The sequence below is a fragment of the Scyliorhinus torazame genome, chromosome 3 (assembly GCF_047496885.1).
Source record: "Scyliorhinus torazame isolate Kashiwa2021f chromosome 3, sScyTor2.1, whole genome shotgun sequence".
Lineage (NCBI taxonomy): Eukaryota > Metazoa > Chordata > Chondrichthyes > Carcharhiniformes > Scyliorhinidae > Scyliorhinus > Scyliorhinus torazame.
In genome coordinates, this window is record NC_092709.1 from 31,703,139 (window position 1) to 31,720,740 (window position 17,602).

Below are 17,602 nucleotides of genomic sequence, written 5' to 3' on the forward strand. Positions count from 1 at the left end.
TAAGCACTCTGTAAATAGTTGTTTGCAGTTTTAATAAATCGCTCTGCCTTACAATTCTTGAAGTTATTACATCGGTGATGAGGTAAAGATGAGTATTGCAAGAATTTGTGGAAAAAGTCTAATTGCAAGAGTTGCAGATAAAGTCCAGCCTGTAAGGAAGAGAACAGTCGCAATGTCTACTTCAGAAAACTAGAGCCGTTCGATCCTGCCACAGAAGATTGGGTTTTAAGGGCCTTTTCTGTAAATTCCCTTATTTCCCCTATCTTTATTTTTTTCTGTTATGATTTTTGATCCATGAATGCTTAATAAACATATTTCTTTAAATTGAGCTGGGGGTGTTGGCTGGTGGCCAATGAATTGGTAAAAGGCCGTATTCTGCCCGGTAACAGGTGGTGATTGGATCCTGCCCATGTGGGATGATTTTCAGAGAGCCAGGGGAAGCAGTCATGTCCCTGGACACTCAGAGAAAAGGACCTGCTTTCTCGTTCTCTCTCTTGTTATATCCAGGAAAGCTATTGTATTTCTTAAACTGCAGAGATCTGAATGAATCTACAGCTTGGAAACAGAAATCACAAACGGAAAGCCTAGGCTGAAGGAAGAAAAAACTGCATAGCTGTACACAGAATCTGCATGAATCTAGTGAAAACCGAAAAAGGACAGCTTAGATTGAAGGGAAGGGAGGTGTGCTAGAAGGCAACCAATGGAAACAAAGACTTTTATCCCTTTTACTTATTATTTTCACCCCTCTTTTCCCCTCTGTGTTTGTTTGCCATATGTTTGTGTTTATGTGTGTGTGTGTTTAAATAGCGAGTGGGAGGGGGGGGGGGGGGAGTTAAAATGGGGGATTAGGAATGAAATAATAGTAAACCTGTTGTATTTGCTGCATATTTAATTATAGTTACTGTTATTAATAAACTTAATTGTGTTTAAATTTACAAACCTGGTGACTGTGGTTATTGAGCAGCTAAAGGCCAAAAGCTCTGGGTGTTTTTCTAAGAAATATTTATGAATTTCAATTATGTTCCAACTCCGGGTCAAATGTAGAGGGTCATCAAATTCAAATTAAGCATGAATTAAATAATGCTTGTTCATACAAGTAACAGGAATCATGGTGAAATGTTGCACAATGATGCTGACGTTGCTGGGAATGTTATTAGTGTGTAAATCATCAGCAATTTGCAGCGAGGATAAGATACATTATTGGATGCATTTCATCAAGTACCTCTGGGCTTTTTGTATTGCTCCTCCATCTGCCTCATGAAAACAGCAGCTCATCACTAACCTCCCCTCCCCATGAGCCCGAAGAAATTGTTGCATTTGTTCAGTAACTATGAATTGAACTAGCTGCAGCGAGTTAGTGTTGGCACATAACAGCATAAGGACACTTGCACTTCTGAGATTTATTTTCCTGCAATGCCCCTCTAGCCTGGAAAGGTAACAGTTGAAACAGTGAAGTCTCGTTCCTGCAGGCGATTAATTATTCTCAGAAACATAGAGGGACGGATTCTCCATTGCGAGTCCGCCTCCCCCTACCGCTGCTAGCGGAGAACCTGGCGTTCTGCCAAATCTCCCATTCGCTGCAGCGGGAACGGAGAATCCCACTGCTATGAACGGACCAAGAATCCCGCCCACAAACTAAGAGCAGGATTAGAGACTTCAGCCCTTCCAGACTGTTTTTTAAAATTAATTTATGCGATGTGGGTGTCGCTGGTTAGGCCAGCATTTATTGTCCATCCTTAGTTGTCCTTCAGAAGGTGGTGGTAAGTTGCCTTCTTGAACCGCTGTAATCCTTGAGGTGTAGGTACACCTACTGTGCTGTTAGGGAGGGAGTTCCAGGATGTTGCCCCAGCGACAGTGAAGGAGCTGCGATATATTTCGAAGTCAGGGTGGTCAGTGTCTTGGAGGGGAACCTCTAGGCAGTGGGGTTCCCAGGAACCTACTGTTCTTGTCCTTCTAGATGGTAGTGGTTGTGGGTTTGGAAGGTGCTGACTAAGGATCCTTGTTGAGTTACTGCAGTGCATCTTGCAAATGGTACACACGGCTGCCACTGTTCGTCGGTGGTGGAGGGTTTGAATGTTTGTGGGGAGCAATCAAGCGGGCTGCTTTGTCCTGGATGGTGTTGAGTGTTGTTGGAGCTGTACTCATCCAGCATGTGGACAGTATTCCATTACACTCATGACTTGTGCCTTGTAGATGGTGCCATACTCCAGGATTCTCCCCATACCCCTTAATGCCATTAGAGTCTAGAAATTCCCTTCTTAAATATATTCAGTGACTTGGCATCCACAATCTTCTGTGGTAGAGAAACCCACTGGTTAAACACCATCACAGTGAAGACGTATCTCCTCATCTCAGTCCTAAATGGCCTATCCCGTATCCTGACAATGTGGCCACTTGTGCTAGACCCCCGGTCCAGAGGAAAGAACATCCCTGCATCCAGTCAGTCCAGTCCTGTCAGCATTTTATATATTCCAATGAGAGTCTCTCTCATTCTTCTAAATTCCAGCAAACACAGGCCCAGTCACCTCCTACAACAATCCTGCCATTCCAAGAGTCGGTCTGGTGAATCATTGCCGCACTCCTTCAATGCTAAGTATATTACTTTCTTCGGTAAGGAAATAAAACTGCACACAATACTCCAGGTGTCATCAAGGTCCTGTACAGCTGCAGTAAGAAATCCTTGCTCCTATACTCATGTCCTCTTGCAATGAAGGCCAACGTACCATTTGCCTCCTTAACTGCTTGCTGCACCTGCATGCTTGCTTTCAGTAACTGGTGTACAAAGGCACCCAGGTCCCTTTGTATGTCAACGTTTCCCAGTCTACATCCCATTTAAATAATACTCTGTCATTCTGTTTTTCCTACCAAAGTGGATAACTTCACATTTATTCACATTATACTGCATCGACCATGTATTTCCACACTCATTCAACTTGGCTAAATCACCTTAAAGCCTCTTAACATCGCCTTGACTCTTATTCCCTCCAAGTTTCATGTCATCAGTAAATTTAGAAATATTGTGGGTGGTGGAACGGTGGCACAGTGGTTAGCGCTACTGCATCACGATGCTGAGGACCCGGGTTTGATCCCGGCCCTGGGTCACCGTACGTGTTGCGTTCACATTAGGAGACTGCTTGAAAACCTAAGGCTGGACCTTAAAGACGTCTACACTCACATGAAGATTTTTAAAATTAAATCCGACCTACCAGTAATTGTAACATTTATCTGACTACGTTTATCTATTTGTTTATTTAAACAGAAGTTGACTAACGGAGCTTTGCAGGTTATAATTCAGCTCTTACGCTAAAAAGGGTTAAGATGGGGACTTCCAGGTGCGGCGATGACCAGCTAAGTCACACGTTTCAGCACCTCCCGTTGAAACGGACTTTTGGGCTCTTATTAGGAGCCCCAATGTCAATTTTTTTTAAAAAAATATATTTTATTGACATTTTTTTCCTGAACAACGTTTTTCCCTCTTACAAAACAAACGGAACGATAACAAAATAGAAAATTTTTAACAATACACAAGTAACAAAACCCCATTATCTATTGACCTATACTTAACTAAACCCCCCCCCCTCCCCCCTCCCCCCCCCCCCCCCCCCCCACCTCCCCCTGGGTTGCTGCTGCTGGTCATCTGTCTTCCCTCTAACGTTCCCTTAGGTAGTCGAGAAATGGCTGCCACCGCCTGGTGAACCCTTGAGCCGATCCTCTCAGGGCAAACTTTATCTGCTCCAGTTTAATAAACCCCGCCATATCGTTTACCCAGGCCTCCAGTCCGGGGGGTTTTGCCTCCTTCCACATAAGTAGAATCCTGCGCCGGGCTACTAGGGACGCAAAGGCCACGACATCGGCCTCTTTCGCCTCCTGCACTCCCGGCTCTTCCGCAACTCCAAATAGAGCTAACCCCCAGCTTGGTTTGACCCGGGCATTCACCACCTGCGAGATCACTCCCGTCATTCCCTTCCAATATCCTCCCAGTGCCGGGCACGCCCAAAACATATGTGCGTGGTTTGCCGGGCTCCCGCCACACCTCTCACATCTGTTCTCCACTCCAAAGAACCTGCTCAATCTTGCCCCCATTATGTGTGCTCTATGTAGCACCTTAAATTGAATCAGGCTAAGCCTGGCGCATGAGGAAGAGGAGTTTACCCTGCTTAGGGCATCAGCCCACATACCCTCTTCTATCTCCTCCCCTAATTCTTCTTCCCATTTTCCCTTTAGTTCTCCCACCGACTCCTCCCCCTCTTCCCTCATCTCTCTGTAAATCTCTGACACCTTGCCCTCTCCGACCCACACCCCTGAAAGCACCCTGTCCTGTATCCCCTGTGTCGGGAGCAACGGGAATTCCCTCACCTGTTGTCTAGTAAACACCCTCACCTGCATATATCTCAAGAAATTTTCCCGGGGTAGCTTATACTTTTCCTCCAATGCTCCCAGGCTCGCAAAAGTCCCATCTATGAATAAATCTCCCACCTTCCTAATTCCCAACTGGTACCAGCTCTGAAATACTCCATCCATTCTTCCTGGGACGAACCTATGGTTGTTCCTGATAGGGGACCCCACCAGGGCTCCCCGCACCCCTCTCTGTCGCCTCCACTGTCCCCATATGTTCAGTGTTGCCGCCACCACCGGGTTCGTGGTATATTTTTTAGGTGAGAGCGGTAGCGTTGCCGTCACCAGCGCCTCTAAACTCGTCCCTTTACAGGACTTTCTCTCCAGTCTTTTCCACGCTGCTCCCTCACCCTCCATCATCCATCTACGTATCATTGCCACATTGGTGGCCCAATAATAATCTCCCAAGTTCGGTAGTGCCAGTCCTCCTCTATCCCTACTACGCTGAAGGAACCCCCTCCTTACTCTCGGAACTTTCCCTGCCCACACAAAGCTCGTGATGCTCCTATCTATTTTATTAAAAAAGGTCCTGGTGATTAATATAGGGAGACATTGAAATACAAATAAGAACCTCGGGAGGACTATCATCTTAATTGCTTGCACCCTACCCGCCAGCGATAAAGGCTGCATGTCCCACCTCTTGAAGTCCTCCTCCATTTGTTCCACCAGCCGTGTCAAATTAAGTCTGTGCAAGGTTCCCCAGCTCCTAGCGATCTGAATCCCCAGGTATCGGAAGTTTCTTTCCACTTTCCCTAGTGGTAAGCCTTCTATCTCTCTACTCTGGTCCCCTGGATGTATCACAAATAATTCACTCTTCCCCATATTTAGCCTATACCCCGAGAATTCCCCGAACCCCCTCAAAATTCGTGTGACCTCTATCATCCCCCCCGCTGGGTCCGACACGTATAGCAATAGGTCATCCGCGTATAATGAGACTCGATGTTCTTCTCCCCCTCTAATCACCCCTCTCCATTTCCTGGAGTCTCTCAATGCCATGGCCAGAGGTTCAATTGCCAACGCAAACAACAATGGAGACAGTGGGCATCCCGGTCTTGTTCCCCTATATAATCGGAAATACTCCGATCTATGTCGACCTGTGACTACGCTTGCCGTTGGTGCCCCATAAAGAAGTCTAACCCAGCGAATAAACCCGTTCCCAAATCCAAACCTCCTGAACACTTTCCATAAATACTCCCACTCCATCCTATCAAATGCCTTCTCTGCGTCCATTGCCGCCACTATCTCTGCCTCCCCCTCCACTGGGGGCATCATTATCACCCCTAATAGTCGTCGCACTTAACATTCAGTTGTCTCCCTTTTACGAACCCTGTCTGGTCTTGGTGCACCACCCCCGGGACACAGTCCTCTATCCTCGATGCCAGTACCTTTGCCAGCAACTTGGCGTCCACGTTCAGTAGTGAAATAGGTCTATAGGACCCGCACTGCAACGGATCTTTGTCTCTCTTCAAAATTAGCGATATCGTCGCCTCCGACATCGTCGGGGGTAGAGTCCCCCCTTCCCTGGCCTCATTGAACGTCCTCGCCATCAACGGGGCCAACAAGTCCACATATTTTCTGTAGTATTCCACCGGGAACCCGTCCGGCCCCGGAGCCTTCCCTGCTTGCATGCTTCCCAGTCCCTTAATAACCTCATCCACCTCAATTGGCGCCCCCAGGCCTGCCACCTCCTGCTCCTCCACTTTCGGGAACCTCAATTGGTCCAGGAACTGCCGCATCCCCTCCTCTCCCTCTGGGGGTTGAGACCTATACAGTTCCTCATAAAAGGTCTTAAACACCTCATTTATCTTTCCTGGCCTTCGCACAGTGTCTCCCCTTTCATCCCTAATTCCTCCTATCTCCCTCGCTGCTGCCCTCTTTTGCAGTTGGTGCGCCAACAGGCGACTAGCCTTTTCCCCATACTCGTACCTCCTCCCCTGTGCCTTTCTCCACAATACCTCCGCCTTTCTGGTGGTCAGAAGGTCAAACTCGGTCTGGAGTCGTCTCCTCTCCCTGTACAGCTCCTCCTCCGGGGTCTCTGCAAATTCCCTGTCCACTCTTAAAATTTCCCCCAGTAATCTATCCCTTTCCTTGGCCTCTGTTTTCCTTTTGTGGGCCCCAATAGAGATCAGCTCTCCTCTGGCCACCGCTGTTAGTGCTTCCCAGACCACTCCCACAGGGACCTCGCCGTCGTCATTGATCTCCAGGTATCTCTCAATACACCCCCTCACTCTTGCACACACTCACTCATCCGCCATCAGTCCCACATCTAATCGCCAGAATGTTCTCTGCTCCCTGTCCTCTCCTACTTCCAGGTCCACCCAATGTGGGGCATGATCCGAAGCCGCTATGGCTGAGTATTCAGCTTCTTCCACCCTAGAGATCAACGACCTTCCTAAAACAAAAAAATCTATCCGGGAGTACACTTTATGGACATGGGAGAAGAAGGAATACTCCCTAGCCCTAGGTCTTAGAAATCGGCATGGATCCACTCCCCCCATTTGGTCCATAAACCCCTTAAGTACCTTGGCCGCTGCCGGCCTTCTTCCGGTCCTTGAGCTGGATCTATCTAGCCCCGGGTCCAGCACCATATTGAAGTCCCCTCCTAAAATCAAGTTTCCTGCCTCCAGGTCCGGTATACGCCCCAGCATCCGTCTCATGAATCCCGCATCGTCCCAATTTGGGGCATACACATTAACCAACACGACCTCCATTCCCTCCAGCCTACCACTCACCATTACATATCTACCTCCGCTATCTGCTACGATGTTCTTTGCTTCAAATGCTACCCGTTTCCCCACCAAAATGGCCACCCCTCTGTTCTTTGCGTCCAGTCCTGAGTGGAACACCTGTCCCACCCATCCTTTCCTTAGCCTAACTTGGTCTGCCACCTTTAGGTGCGTCTCTTGGAGCATAGCCATGTCTGCCCTTAGTCCTTTCAAATGCGCGAGCGCTCGGGCCCTTTTTATCGGTCCATTCAGGCCTCTCACGTTCCACGTGATCAGCCTCACTAAGGTGCTACCTGCCCCCCTCCCGTGTCGACTAGCCATTACCTTCTCTAGGCCAGTCCTATATCCCGCCTCCGCGCTCCCGCTCGCTCCCCCAGCGTCGCACACCGTCCCCGACCACCCACTCTTTAGCCATTCCCTTTTGGATTTCCGCAGCAGCAACCCAGTTGTCCCCTTCCCCCGCCCCCCCCCTCCCCCCGCAAGATCCCAATCTAGCTTGATAGCTCCCCCCATATCACTTCCGTAAGTCACCTGACTTCAACTGACCCCGGCTACTCCTGCTCACTCCTCGACCCCCCCGGTGTGAGGGAACTCCCATCCGCCTTGCGCCTGTTTTCCCGCCTTATTCTTTCTGGCGCGGGAACATCCCTTTACCCGACCTGCCTCTTATGGCGAAGCTCCCTTTCCCCTCTCCCTCCCCTTCCCCATTCTCCGACTATGTCCCGTCTTTCCCCCCTCACCGGCGCCCACATTTCCCCAGTGTCTCCCCCCTTCCCTGTTTACTTCTCGATTAACTTTCACCATAACATTAACAAAACAATAACAATAACAATTCCCTGCAGCATCAGTCCCTCAGTTCCGGTCCAGTTTCTCTTCATTAATAAAGGTCCATGCTTCCTCCGCCGTCTCGAAGTAATAGTGTCTCTCCTGATACGTGACCCATAGTCTTGCCGGCTGCAGCATCCCAAACTTCACCTTCCTTTTGTGCAGAACCTCTTTGGCTCGGTTGAAGCTCGCCCTCCTTCTCGCCACCTCCGCACTCCAATCCTGGTATATCCTTACCACCGCATTCTCCCATCTGCTACTCCGCACCTTTTTAGCCCATCTCAGGACCTCTTCTCTGTCCTTAAGGCGGTAGAATCGCACGATTATCGCCCTCGGTGATTCTCCCGCTTTTGGTCTTCTCGCCGGGATCCGACCTGCCCACTCCACCTCCATGGGGCCCGCAGGGGCCTCAGGACCCATCAGTGAGCTCAGCATCTTACTTGCGTACTCTCCACAGTCCACTCCTTCCACACCCTCAGGGAGACCTAGTATCCGAAGGTTCTTCCTTCGCGCTCCATTTTCAAGGGCCTCGATCCGTTCAGCACACTTTTTATGAAGTGCCTCGTGCGTCTGAGTCTGAACCGCCAGGCCCAGGACCTCGTCCTCAATACCTGACACCTTCTGCTCCACCACGCGAAGCTCAGTCTCCTGGGTCTTTAAAGTTTCCTTAAGCCCCTCAATTGCGTGTAGCATCGGGGTCAGTACCTCCTTCTTCAGCAGGTCCACGCACCGTCTCACGACCTCGTTCTGCTCAGGCCCCCATGTCGCCTGCGATTTCTCCGCCGCCATTTTGTCTTCCTCTCCCTCTGACCTTATGGTCGAAGATTCTTCAGGCTGCAGCCGCCGCCGCCGGTTTTTTCTTCCGTCGTTTGGGGGGGACTCCCTTCCCACACACCCCACACCGGGTTACTCGGCCGAAAAATTCCCCGTTGGGGCTCTTAAAAGAGCCCGAAGGTCCGTCGGAGCTGGAGCCGCCGAAACGTGCGGCTAGCTCATCCTCACCGCAACCGGAAGTCCCAATGTCAATTTTTAACGGCCAAAATCATTGTGCGGTGAAATAGGAGGGAATCCCCCCCGGATAAATATGGATAAAAGAGAGGATAGCGGCCGGATTGCAGTGGATCCACTGCAGCAGCGGCAAGGAAGGGAAGCTCGAAGCAAGATGGCGTTGGAAGGTGGCTGTTTGGTATGGGGCCCGGAGCAACGAGAGTTCCTGCGGCGCTGTGTGGAAGAGCTGAAGAAGGAGGTGTTGGCCCCGATGCTACAGGCGATTGAAGGGCTAAAGGAGGCGCAGAGGACCCAGGAGTTGGAGCTTCGGGTCGTGAAGGCAAAGGCTGCGGAGAATGAGGATGAAATACAGGGCCTGGTGGTAAGGACAGAAACGCACGAGGCACAGCACAAAAGGTGTGTGGAGAGGTTGGAAGCCTTGGAGAATAACTCGAGGAGGAAGAATTTAAGAGTCTTGGGTCTTCCCGAAGGCACAGAGGGGGCGGACGTCGGGGCATATGTGCTTCACTCACTAATGGGATCGGAGGCCCCAACGGGCCCTTTGGAGGTGGAGGGAGCTTATCGAGTTCTGGTGTGAAGACCAAAGGCAGGAGAAATACCTTGAGCCACAGTGGTGAGATTTCACCGCTACAATGACAGAGAGATGGTTCTAAGATGGGCGAAGAAAACTCGGAGCTGCAGGTGGGAGAACGCGGTGATCCGCGTGTACCAGGATTGGAGTGGGGAGGTGGCGAGAAGGAGGGCAAGTTTCAACCGGGCCAAGGCGGTGCTCCACAAAAAGAAGGTTAAATTTGGAATGTTGCAGCCGGCGAGACTGTGGGTCACAGACCAAGGGAAGCACCACTACTTTGAGACGGCAGAAGAGGCGTGGACATTCATTGTGGACGAGAAGCTGGAATAGTCTGGCGAGAGAAAAAGCTTCTGTAATAAAGTGGTGGGGTGATTATGTGGGACGAGGAAGGGGAAGGGGGGGGGAATTTTTTCAATTTTGTAACTTTTCTCTTTTCCCCTCGTGGGGGGGGGGAGTATGGGGAACTGTGGGCGCCGGTGGGAAGGAAAGGGGAAGGAGAAGGGAACTGCGCCATCAGGGGCGGGGCCGAGTGGGAAACGCGGGCTTTGGTCCCGCGCTTAGGGTCATTGTGGCGGGAACGGGGACGCAGGAAGGAGGGGGCCTCGCACAATGAGGGGCCGAGGACAAACGGGGGAAGCTGAGGTCAGCCAGAGTTTGCTGACTTCTGGGAGCAACATGGGGGGTGCAACTACGCTAGAAAGGGATCTAGCGGAGGGGGGGGGGGGGGGGAGTTAACTGGGTTGCTGCTGCTAAGGGGAAGGGGGAGCTGTTATGGGGCGGGGTGGTCGGGACGGGAGAGCACCGTCGGTGGGATATACGGGTACGTGGGAACCGGGTGAGGAGCTGGGTTAGAAAAGGGGATGGCTAGTCGACATGGGGGGGGGGGGGTAAAGAGCCCCACAACCCGGTTGATCACGTGGAACGTGAGAGGGCTGAATGGGCCGATTAAAAGGGCACGGGTACTCGCACACCTAAAGAACTTAAAGGCAGATGTGGTCATGTTGCAGGAGGCGCACCTGAAACTGGCAGATCAGGTCAGACTACGTAAAGGATGGGTGGGGCAGGTGTTCCATTCGGGCTTAGATGCGAAGAATAGGGGGGGTGGCTATTTTAGTGGGGAAACGGGTACTGTTTGAGGCAAAGACCATAGTGGCGGACAGTGGGGGTAGATACGTGATGGTGAGTGGCAGATTGCAAGGGGAGGCGGTGGTTCTGGTGAATGTATACGCCCCGAACTGGGATGATGTAAACTTCATGAAGCGTATGCTGGGGCGTATCCCGGACCTGGAGGCGGGAAAGCTGGTAATGGGGGGAGACTTCAATACGGTGCTTGATCCAGGGCTGGACCAGTCTAGGTCTAAGGCCGGGAGGAGGCCGGCAGCGGCCAAGGTGCTTAAGGACTTCATGGAGCAGATGGGAGGAGTAGACCCCTGGAGGTTTATTAGGCCTAGGAGTAAGGAGTTTTCATTTTTCTCCCATGTTCACAAGGTGTATTCACGGATAGACTTTTTTGTCCTAGGAAGGGCACTGATTCCGAAGGTGACAGGGACGGAGTACATGGCCATAGCCATTTCGGACCACGCTCCACATTGGGTAGATCTGGAGGTAGGAGAGGAAAAGGAGCAGCACCACTCTGGAGATTGGATGTGGGGTTGTTGGCGGATGAGGGGGTATGTCTAAGGGTGAGGGGGTGTATCAAAAGGTACCTGGAGCTTAATGATAACGGAGAGGTCCAGGTGGGAGTGGTCTGGGAGGCGCTGAAGGCGGTGGTCAGAGGGGAACTGATATCCATAAGGGCCCATAAAGGGAAGCAAGAGAGCAAAGAAAGGGAGCGACTGTTGAGAGAACTTCTGAGGGTAGACAGGCAATATGCAGAGGCTCCGGAGGAGGGACTGTATAGGGAAAGACAAAGGCTACATATGGAATTTGACCTGCTGACCACGGGCAAGGCAGAAGCACAGTGGAGGAGGGCACAGGGAGTACAGTATGAGTATGGAGAGAAGGCGAGCCGGTTACTGGCCCAACAACTGAGGAAGAGGGGAGCGGCGAGGGAGATAGGTGGGGTGAGGGATGAGGAAGGTGAGATGGAACGGGGAGCGGAGAGGGTGAACGGGGTGTTTAAGGCATTCTACGAGAGGCTGTATAAGGCTCAGCCCCCGGAAGGGAAGGAGGGAATGATGCATTTCCTAGATCGGCTGGAATTCCCGAAGGTGGAGAAGCAGGAGAAGGCGGGACTGGGAGCACGGATTGAGGTGGAGGAGGTGGTAAAGGGGATTGGGAGCATGCAGGCGGGGAAGGCCCCGGGACCGGATGGGTTCCCGGTGGAATTTTATAGGAAATACATGGACCTACTGGCCCCGCTTTTGACGAGAACTTTTAATGAGGCCAGGGAAAGGGGGAAGTTGCCCCCGACTATGTCGGAGGCGACGATATTGTTACTCTTAAAGAAGGAAAAAGACCCGCTGCAGCGCGGGTCTTACAGGCCTATTTCCCTCCTGAACGTGGATGCTAAGCTCCTGGCCAAGGTGATGGCGACAAGGATAGAGGATTGTGTCCCAGGGGTGGTCCACGAGGATCAAACTGGGTTCGTTAAGGGGAGACAGCTGAACACGAATATACGGAGGCTGCTAATGATGCCCCCGCTGGAGAGGGAGGCGGAGATAGTGGTGGCGATGGACGCTGAGAAAGCATTTGACAGAGTGGAGTGGGACTACCTATGGGAAGTGTTGAGGAGATTTGGTTTTGGAGAGGGGTTTATTGGATGGGTACAGCTGCTATATAGGGCCCCGGTGGCAAGTGTGATCACGAACAGGCAGAGGTCCGACTACTTCCGTCTTTATAGAGGGACAAGACAGGGGTGTCCCCTGTCTCCGTTACTGTTTGCATTGGCAATTGAGCCGCTGGCCATAGCACTGAGGGGCTCTAGGAAGTGGAGGGGAGTACTCAGGGGAGGAGAAGAACACCGGATATCATTGTATGCAGATGATCTATTGCTGTATGTTGTGGACCCAGTGGAGGGGATGCCTGAGATAATGTGGACACTCAGGGAGTTTGGGGAATTTTCGGGGCACAAATTGAATATGGGGAAGAGTGAGTTGTTTGTGGTGCATCCGGGGGAGCAGAGCAGGGGAATAGATGATTTACCGCTGAGGAGGGTAACAAGAGATTTCCGGTACTTAGGGATCCAGATAGCCAGGAACTGGGGAACTCTACATAGGCTTAATTTAACACGATTGGTGGAACAGATGGAGAAGGATTTTAAGAGATGGGACATGGTGTCCCTGTCACTGGTGGGCAGGGTGCAGGCGGTCAAAATGGTGGTCCTCCCGAGATTCCTTTTGTGTTCCAGTGCCTCCCGGTGATGGTTACGAGGGCTTTTTTCAAAAAAATTGAGAAGAGTGTTATGAGCTTTGGGTGGGCTGGGAAGACCCCGAGAGTGAGGAGGGGTTTTTTGCAGCGTAGCAGGGATAGGGGGGGACTGGCACTGCCGAGCTTAAGTGATTATTATTGGGCCGCCAATATCTCAATGGTGTGTAAGTGGATGGGAGGAGGGGAGGGAGCGGCGTGGAAGAGACTGGAAATGGCGTCCTGTAAAGGAACCAGCCTACAAGCATTGGCGACGGCGCCGTTGCCGTTCTCTCCGAAGAAATACACCACATGTCCAGTGGTGGTGGCAACGCTGAAAATTTGGGGGCAGTGGAGACGGCATAAGGGAATGACGGGTGCCTCGGTCCGGTCCCCGATAAGGAATAATCATAGGTTTGTCCCGGGGAGAATAGATGGGGGATTTAGAATATGGCAGAGAGCAGAGATTGTGCAACTGAGGGATCTGTTCCTAGACGGGACGTTTGCGAGTCTGGGAGCGCTGACGGAAAAATACGGGTTGCCCCAGGGGAATGCATTTCGGTATATGCAATTGAGGGCTTTAGTGAGGCAACAGGTGAGGGAATTTCCGCAGCTCCCGACGCAGGAGATTCAGGATAGAGTGATTTCGGGGACATGGGTGGGGGATGGTAGCGTGTCAGATATATACAGGGAAATGAGAGACGAGGGGGAGATCATGATGGATGAGCTGAAGGGAAAATGGGAAGAAGAGCTGGGGGGAAGAGATCGAAGAGGGGCTGTGGGCAGATGCCCTACGCAGGGTAAACTCCTCATCCTCGTGTGCCAGGCTTAGCCTGATACAATTCAAGGTCTTGCACAGGGCGCACATGACCGGAGCAAGGCTCAGTAAATTTTTCGGGGTAGAGGATAGGTGCGGGAGATGCGCGAGAAGCCCAGCGAACCACACCCACATGTTTTGGTCATGCTCGGCACTGCATGGGTTCTAGGTGGGGGTGGCAAATGTGCTTTCGAAGGTGGTGGGGGTCCGGGTCGAGCCAAGCTGGGGGTTGGCTATATTCGGGGTTGCAGAAGAGCCGGGAGTGCAGGAGGCGAGAGAGGCTGATGTTTTGGCCTTTGCGTCCCTAGTAGCCCGGCGAAGGATATTGTTAATGTGGAAGGAAGCTAAACCCCCGGGCGTGGAGGCCTGGATAAACAACATGGCAGGGTTTATAAAACTGGAACGGATAAAGTTCGCACTAAGAGGTTCGGCTCAAGGGTTCACCAGGCGGTGGCAACCGTTCCTCGACTATCTCGCAGAACGATAAAGGAACTGGGAAAGTAGCAGCAGCAACCCAGGGGGGGAGGGGGGGGACCTCAGGGTGTTCTTGTATGGATATTTTTACTTGGATATGTATATTGGCTTGTTTGACTTTATTATTTGGGAGAGTTAATATTTTGTTAATAAAATAGCCAATGTTGTTCCTCTGTTTAAGAAGGGTGGCAGGGATAATCCCGGGAACTACAGGCCGGTGAGCCTTACTTCAGTGGTAGGGAAATTACTGGAGAGAATTCTTCGAGACAGGATCTACTCCCATTTGGAAGCAAATGGACGTATTAGTGAGAGGCAGCACGGTTTTGTGAAGGGGAGGTCGTGTCTCACTAACTTGATAGAGTTTTTCGAGGAGGTCACTAAGATGATTGATGCAGGTAGGGCAGTAGATGTTGTCTATATGGACTTCAGTAAGGCCTTTGACAAGGTCCCTCATGGTAGACTAGTACAAAAGTCACACGGGATCAGGGGTGAACTGGCAAGGTGGATACAGAACTGGCTAGGCCATAGAAGGCAGAGGGTAGCAATGGAGGGATGCTTTTCTAATTGGAGGGCTGTGACCAGTGGTGTTCCACAGGGATCAGTGCTGGGACCTTTGCTCTTTGTAGTATATATAAATGATTTGGAGGAAAATGTAACTGGTCTGATTAGTAAGTTTGCAGACGACACAAAGGTTGGTGGAATTGCGGATAGCGATGAGGACTGTCTGAGGATACAGCAGGATTTAGATTGTCTGGAGACTTGGGCGGAGAGATGGCAGATGGAGTTTAACCTGGACAAATGTGAGGTAATGCATTTTGGAAGGGCTAATGCAGGTAGGGAATATACAGTGAATGGTAGAACCCTCAAGAGTATTGAAAGTCAAAGAGATCTAGGAGTACAGGTCCACAGATCACTGAAAGGGGCTACACAGGTGGAGAAGGTAGTCAAGAAGGCATACGGCATGCTTGCCTTCATTGGCCGGGGCATTGAGTATAAGAATTGGCAAGTCATGTTGCAGCTGTATAGAACCTTAGTTAGGCCACACTTGGAGTATAGTGTTCAATTCTGGTCGCCACACTACCAGAAGGATGTGGAGGCTTTAGAGAGGGTGCAGAAGAGATTTACCAGAATGTTGCCTGGTATGGAGGGCATAAGCTATGAGGAGCGATTGAATAAACTCGGTTTGTTCTCACTGGAACGAAGGAGGTTGAGGGGCGACCTGATAGAGGTATACAAAATTATGAGGGGCATAGACAGAGTGGATAGTCAGAGGCTTTTCCCCAGGGTCGAGGGGTCAATTACTAGGGGGCATAGGTTTAAGGTGAGAGGGGCAAAGTTTAGAGTAGATGTACGAGGCAAGTTTTTTACGCAGAGGGTAGTGGGTGCCTGGAACTCACTACCGGAGGAGGTAGTGGAGGCAGGGACGATAGGGACATTTAAGGGGCATCTTGACAAATATATGAATAGGATGGGAATAGAAGGATACGGACCCAGGAAGTGTAGAAGATTGTAGTTTAGTCGGGCAGTATGGTCGGCACGGGCTTGGAGGGCCGAAGGGCCTGTTCCTGTGCTGTACATTTCTTTGTTCTTTGTTTTGTTGTTGTTATGGCAGTTGTCATTTAGTTTATATATTATTTATTAATTTGTTAAAAACGGTCATTATTATTTATATTGTTTTATTGTTGTAAAAGGGAAACATTTTTGTACTGTTTTGTTTGGCCGAAAAAAATTTGAATAAAATATATATTTTTTTAAAAAGGGTTAAGATGAAAAATTTTGAAATAAGAGTATACAGCAACGTTACCATTCTATATCCTCGGGCTAAAGGGAGGAGAGTATTAACAGTTCTTTAACACAATGGACCACAGTACATTTTACAGCTGGGGACCTTCCCGACAACACAAAGCCATCTTTGTATGGTCAGGAATTTTAAAAAAAAGTTGAGCTGCGTTTTCAACTCAGTGCACCACCTTTAATTGGACAATCAGCCAAATTCTCAGCAGGAAAATGTTCTGGGTCAAATCTGCTGCTTAACCATCTTTTCAAAGAAAGAGTGAATTAGTAAAGAAACTTTTCAGTACAGTGGCACGTTGCACAAAGGATTTGGAGAACCTCCAGTAACATCAGGAAAGTTGAAAGAAACAACAAATTGTAAAAAAGAAAAAATTCCCCAGGACTAGGCGTAATTTAATACTGAACACCAGGAAAAGGTCAATTAACATAACATAACAATAGGCCTTGAATCAAAAGCTTTCATTAATTTTATCTACGAGACAAATAGAAAATTAATGGTGAATTGTCAATTATTGTGACTGTAATGTACACTCCCAGTGGGACATTTAGAAAGCATTAGACATTTTGACTGCTTTCTGAGGTGTGACCGTTTGTAGCTTCTGAATAACAATTTTCTTTCCTGTTATCCCATTATGAATGCACTGTATAATGAACAATAAATCACAGGTTTATCCAAGACTTTTCGTACCACTTCTTAAAGGGCATCAGGAAATGGACTTGGTACACTTGAAACAGTTTAAAATAGATATTGCAGTCTGCTAATCATAAATTAGTTCAATTTACTCATGCAAAGTATGAAACACAGTTCATAATTTAAGATGCTATAATTAGGCCTGTAAGAGACTGTTTCAGGACATTATTCATCACTGCATGTGTGATGAATCTAAATTCTATGAAAAAGTTTTGAAAGAGAAGCCAGCCATGAGAGAAATAGCACAAGGTAGACACAACAGAGGCAAACTAGTAGCGAAGCTGGAAAAGGTCAATAAGCCATTTGAGGCCTCCTACCAGGGACTGTACACCTCTGAGCACCCCACAGCGGCCCTGGGGATGAAACGGTTCCTCAATGGACTGGTCACCTCTAGTTCTAGGAAAATGAAGGCGCCGGAGCCAGATGGATTCCTGGCGGGCTTCTACAAAATATTTGCGACAGCACTGGCCCCGCACTTGTGGGAGATGTTCACAGACTCGCTGGCGAGGGGCGCCCTGCCACCTACGCTAGCACAAGCCTCAATTTCACGGATACCCAAGAAGGACAAAAGACCCAACAGAATGCAGGTCCTACAGACCCATTTTGCTGCTAAACGTAGATGCAAAAATACTGGCCAAAATCCTGCCAAGCGACCGGAGGGCTATGTACCAGAGGAAAAAAGGACCTGCAGAGGTGGGACACACTCCCACTCTCTCTGGCAGGGAGAGTGCAGACAATCAAAATGAACATACTGTCCAGGTTCCTCTTCCTGTTCAAATACATCCCAATCTACATCCCAAGGCCTTCTTCAGCTCAGTGGGAAAAGTGATCATGGCATTTGTGTGTGGGGGAGTGGGGTGGGGGGGGGGGGGGGGGGGTGAAATACTCGGATCCCCCAAATATTCTTGCAGAGAATGAGAAGCAAGGTGGAGGGGGCTTAGTCCTCCCAAACCTGC

General features: G+C 50.0%; 1 protein-coding gene across 2 annotated transcripts in view; it reads right to left on the minus strand.

Moving 5' to 3' along the window:
* LOC140408394 (uncharacterized) overlaps positions 1-17,602 on the minus strand; it is a 219,392-nt gene that overhangs the window by 13,715 nt on the left and 188,075 nt on the right. The gene's annotated exons all lie outside the window — the stretch shown is intronic.